This window comes from Eleutherodactylus coqui, chromosome 1, assembly GCF_035609145.1.
Source record: "Eleutherodactylus coqui strain aEleCoq1 chromosome 1, aEleCoq1.hap1, whole genome shotgun sequence".
Classification (NCBI taxonomy): Eukaryota; Metazoa; Chordata; class Amphibia; order Anura; family Eleutherodactylidae; genus Eleutherodactylus; species Eleutherodactylus coqui.
The window spans coordinates 339,986,228-339,992,604 of NC_089837.1; positions in this window are offsets into that span (position 1 = coordinate 339,986,228).

Genomic DNA, 6,377 nt, shown 5'->3' on the forward strand with positions numbered 1-6,377 from the left:
AACGGAGATATCCAACTGGATCCGAACGGGGTCTATTCCACTCCCGAGGAGCCATTCCACACTGGCGTAGAGGGACCGGGACGGTACTAGCCACGTGGACAGGGTTAGGCAGGATGACCATATCCCCCCCCCTCCTTCCTTTTCATTTCTAACTCAACTCTATTATTATCTGACCTTTTTGCTCTTTCTCTTCTCGTCCTAATGCACCTCGGGTCTCTCCTGGAGGAGCATGGGACCACTCAAACAATTTATTAGTTAAAGTTGAAAATTGAAGTCGGTTCAATTAAGTTTTACTTAATCTTGCACAAATAAACTAAACATAGCGAAAGTTGTAAGTTGGCCTGGATTGTAGGCCTATGTTGATATATGCTGTATACGTTAATCAAAATAAATAAATACATTTTGAACCATAAAAAATGTAAAATACTGCATTTTTCAAACTGACCACAGAGCCTAATATTAGTCTGATACTTCCTGATCTGTGGAGAATTAGCCAATAAAGCAGCCATACAACATATCTTCTTAATGCTGTTAAATGCTGTAAATGTAGCTCTGGAAAGATGTCAGCCCCCATAGTCCTGTACAGACAACAGAATAAAAAATTCTACAATCCGAAAATAAAAGCTGATGAGAAAAAATGGAAAATGTTTCACTATCTGGTTTTAATTAATACAAAATAGTTCTGGTGATCGAGTCCCTTTAAAGAATCTGTTGGTAATGTATTGATCCTACAAGGCACCCTTTAAAAGTCTTATGGAGTCAATGCCTTCATGGGTCAGAGCTGATTTGTCATATTCTGCTACAAAATTTGCAACAAAATCTGCCCAAGAACTGTATTCTCTTGAAAGTGGTGTGTTCACCATGTGGAAACTGTGATGAGTGACCACACGCGGATTAGCCTGATTTAAATGGGGTTAAATACATATGTGGAGCCTCAGTGTGTTGAACTGCAAATCTGCAGAAGAAATCCGCGGGTCAGCCACCATCTGAACATGGCCTTAAAGGGAACCTGCCACGTACCCACAGCACCATAAACTAATCTGATGTTTGTGCTCCCTATCACGTCCCCTAACACCACCATAACGTAGTTTATGGTTCTTTGGTGATCTGACAGGTTCCCTTTAAAGTATTTTAAAGTCAAATTAGTTTCAGCAAATAAAGACTATTTGTTGTATAATTACATTTTTTTCACTATGCTTTCTGTATAAATCTCTTGTGGCTTTCAAGATCACCGCTTGCGATAATAAATTGAACACCCTTTATTATGTACACCCAGTAGATAAAAAGCCATTCTAGTCATGTGATGATCCCACAGCAGCATAGCTGCTTAAATATCGGTGCTGTGTCCTGATCCTGTGTCTATGCTTATTAATGCAGAAGCAGATATGGATTTGGGAATCATCTTTATTTGCATGGCATTGGAGGCCAAAGGACGTGCATTTCCCAAGAGTGTTAGTCGAAATAGAGTTCTATAATAGTTCAGGGTGGTCCAGCAGTGAGGGAGGTGGTAGATGATGACAAAAAGAAACAGAATAGAACTCTAGTAAAGAATGGAGTATTCGTTTTTAATGGCTAGCGGTTGTACGGTAAGCTGTGTACATTATCCAGGATTAAAGACAATTACCTTTCAGTTTGTGTATGAACCAAGTTGGGTAACATTTTTCGTGTTGATGTTTGACAATGGATCAACTACAATGTAAATTGTGCAAGTCTAAGAGCGCTTGGCCCACAATGATCCTAATATGGGAAGTTTTGATATGATATTCAGTAAAAAAGGTAATTACCAAAAACAATTTTAAACACTCTAAATTCAGTCACCTAAACTGGAGAATTTTGGCTTCCTGTCCACGGGCGTTGCGGTTTAAGGCCGTGTATTTCCGTTGCAGGAGAACACTAAAGTCACCAAGAGTTTCCGCGATGAACCTATCATTATCGTATAGCGTGTTCATTATCGCCGTGGATAACGCAATGCAGAATCGCCCGTGGACAGGAGGCCATAGTCATCTTGACTGGGATTATGTACTGCTGTCTAAGAACCCAGAAGCAAAATTATAAATTTTAACAAATATTTTACGTGAAACCCAATATGGCTAAATAGAGAAGTCTAACTTTGCATGAGGTTGGTGAAACGGTTCCTATTGAGATAATGTAATATGAATATGAGCCACTAAATGTTCTAAACTCTGACTAAATATTATGTTTCTTCTGCTCTAGTAGTGATTTTTATCCTTCTGAGCTGTAATAACAGACACCATTTATGTTGTTAAAGCTTTGCTTTTTATACATAACGTGTTAAAAATCTGTTATCACTGAGCATTTTTGCTGAGCAAATTATGTAAAGCATAGAGTTGCTTAGAAGATGGCAATTACTGCATGTCTCTGTATAAGAACTTTCTGACTTTGAAACGCAAGATTAAAGCATATATAACTACAACAAAAAGCAAATTCAGTCAGCACTTCCTACAAATGAATTAAATGCACAGATGAACTTCTGCCATGGCTGTGACAATACAGTACAAATAGAAATGTATGGCAGCAGCACTTATACACATTTAATATCTGAATTAAAATTGCATAACTTATTACTAACTGCATAAAAATGCTCATTTTAATCAAAATATGTGAGCCCATCGGCCATATCAAGGTGACCTTTTTATAGGTGGTGCCCAACACTGACTCATCCCTCATTGGGCCTAAGACTCTAAATTCAGGGAAAATGGGATGCAGCTATAAGCTCTAAACAAAAGGCTCTGGGACATATGTGTGAATAAGGTGCACAATAGATAGTGGAGTTATCAAGGAAGTTTGAAAACTAGAGATGCAGCCTTCAGAAGAAGAAAACTGGTGAAAATGCAGAATTCAAATCATATAATGGCCAGAAATAGTTTTATTACTCATACACAAAATTTTATTCTGAAAAGTCACCTGAAAAGTTAGGCATGCTTTAATATATTTGACATATCATTTTCTGTCCCTGCTCAAGAAATTGAAATATACTTCTGTTATGAGTAGAATATCTACATGTGCTCCATCAACTACATCAAGGCCTTTGACCGTGTCGACCATGATAAGCTATGGCACGCCCTACAAAAGCTGGGTGAATTAGCACATCTAATCAAGCTGATAAAATCACTTTATACCAATCAAGAAACCACAGTGAGAAGACAGTATGTGGACACAGATTGGTTTGGGATTGGCAAAGGTGGCCGACAGGGCTGCATCCTCTCACCCGTCTTGTTTAACCTATATGTATGATTGATCATGTGGAAAATAGACCTAGACCTGAAAATGGGTGGCAGAAACATCAATAATCTCCATTACGTGGATGACACAACTCTGCTTGCAGAAACAGAAGCTAGTCTGAACCAGTTGATATGTAAGATTGTAACTGAAAGTGAAAAAAATGGGCCTCTACCTGAATTTAAAGACTAGAAAAATGATGACGACTGCAAAAAATGGCAATTAGACCATAGAATGCGTGCAAGACTTCATCTTCCTTTGTTCAAAATTGACTGGAATTGAAAATCTATGCGATAGATAAAACATAGGATAGCATTGGGGCAAAGTGCAATGCTAAATATGGACAAAATCTGGAAAAGTAGGGATATCGTCACAGCAACTAAATGCAGGACAGTGCAAACCACCTTTTCCCCCATAGCCATGTATGGATGTGAAAGCTGGACTGCGAAAAAAGGTGAAAGAAGGAGGATTGATGCATTTGAGCTGTGGTGCTGGGGAAAGCTGCTGCGTATACCATGGACAGCAAGAGTAACAAACAGAATTTCTGAATCGTATAAGATCTAATATATCACTGGAGGGGATGATGGCCCGGCTCAGTCTCATGAATTTTGGCAATGTAATGTGAGCAGAGTCAATAGAAAAATCAATAATGCTTGGACAGATCAGTGGCAAAAGAAGACCCGGCCACCAAAGAACACAATGGCTGATACTGTCACAGCTGATACTGGCATGGATATCACACAGCTGAAAGAAGACGTGCAAAACCGAAAAAAATGGAGGGAGGGAGCCTTTAGGGTCGCTGAGGGTTATGAACGACTAAAAGGCTAACAACAACATGAGTAGAAATAGATTTACACTATAATTTGCATCAATTCTGGGTTAAATTATAGTAAATTTGTCAGACCAACATGACCACACTCCTTCCAGCCTGCCTTTGCCTACTTTTCTTGCTACTTTGGGATGGTGACAAGAGAAGTAAAACAGTCACAAATTACAGCACAAATGTGGCATGCACCAACATTTCTGACTTTTTATGCCAAAATACTTGCATCTGTTAGGTGCACTGTTCAGACACAATCCTCTTCTTCTGTGTCTGGCAGGCGAGGGCATAATCCTGCTCTCCCTGTTCACTGAACTTACATTTATTCTCTTCCAGCACTCCTAGGGTTAATTGCTTCTGGGCCTTCTGCTCAGCTGATGCACCTATTCTAATCATCTCCCTATAAAGCTGCCCTGGGCCTTTCACACAGTGCTGTAGTGTTGTTGTGTGATTTATGTCCATAACTCCATGTTTAGCCACTGCTCCGGCAGTTTCCTTGCTACGTTGCTTTCTGCTCGTGTTCTGTGTCCTCTGTTTATGTATCCTGCTGTCTGTTATCCTCGTGAGTCTGCTTCTCTGTTTATCCTTGTCAACCGGTGCCTCCTTTGTTCCTGTATACCCCATTTGTTTTAAAGTTGTTCTGTCCTGTCAGGGTCAGTTAGCATCTAGAAGAAGACCGTGAGGTACTCCTTACTGGGACGAGTGCTCCGCTTATAGGCAGGGGTTTCCCTCTCCTGGTTATTAGTTCACGACAAGATACCTTCCCTTTTATCTGCATATGGGGTTCATACATCCGGTATCTTACCTCCCACGTTGGGGTCGGCTATCAACCGTTCTGGACTGGATCATTACCTACCAGTTAGTTTGACACTGTGGTTCCACATCCACAGTCGTTACAGCATCATTTTAATAAATTGCCTCCATTGTGTTTTTAGTCATAGTTTTTTTAGAACTTCAACCCATAAATTTTGCGCCATACAAAGAATTGGAATTTCCATAATTGCTGTACCATTATTTGATTTTATTAGTGTTTAGACTAAATTAATCGTTTTTTAGTTTAGTTTCTTTTTAAGATCATGTTTTGCATTGAAAAGAAACTGAATAAATGAGAAATTAACTTCAGCAGACATATAGCCATCACAAGAATATGATATATGGGTGTCACTATTGGTTGTCACCCATGCTAATATTTCTAAATTTCAACTTCATTTACTTAAAGGGGTTGTCCATTTTTTAACTATTAGGATAGGCCATAAATAGTCTGCTACCTGGAATCCCTTTTGATTAGGTATTCTCTGGGCCAGTGTGCTCATGCACTGAGCTGATTTCTGCAGGAAGTAGATAGTTCCATTTCCTACAATGAAGCAAGACTTTGTATTATAGGCAACATTTCCGATTGAAGTGAATCGATACAAGCTGGTTCACTACAGTGGGAACAAAGCTGTCTGCATTCTCCAGAAATCAGCTCAGTGCATGAGCACACTGGCCCGGCGAATAATCAGTAGAGGACCCAGATGGTGGATCCTTCGGTTATCCTCTACTATTGATGGCTTATCCTAAGCATAGGCCATCAATGTTTTACAACTAAACATTGACTTTAAAATGTGTCTCCTTAACTAAGTAAAAGATAAAAACATGGACAAAATAGTCAGTGGTATTGCTAAACCAAAGATTGGTCCAGGCAGAGAAAGGCCTTCGTAGCATATGATCACTTAGGTCAACTGAACCTCACCTACAAATAAAGGGGCCCACTCATAGTTTAAGAGCATGTTCTAGGATGTTCTCAATCCATTGCGACTTCATTGTAGTTTTGGGAATAATGAGAAATATATCATGATTTATCTTTTCTTGTTCTTTATGAAGAAAATTAGAGACTTTGTTTGGTTTATAATTCAACATTTTGTGGAGAAACCAAATCAGCCCATATAACATTATCGGTATACATAGCATATATTGGAGGAGGTTTTCGGGACTTAGATCTAGGTCATCAATATCGGATGGGTGGTAGCCTGATTCCTACCGATCACCTTCATGGTATACCACACACAGCACTGTTTATTTCGTAGCAGTGATGTTTGGTACTGCAGCTCAATCTCATTGAATTGAATGAAATTGAGCTGCAGAATGACCATGTGACCAATGAATGTGACATCACAGGCCAGAGAAGAGGTCGCAGTACTAAGCAAACCCGGCGGCCTCTTCAAACAGTAACTGTTGTCAGCACCCCACCTATCTCATATTGGTGACTTAAGGATAGGTCATTAATATTTAAGTCCCAGAAAAGCCCTTTAATGTAATGTACTCTTTAACATATGCA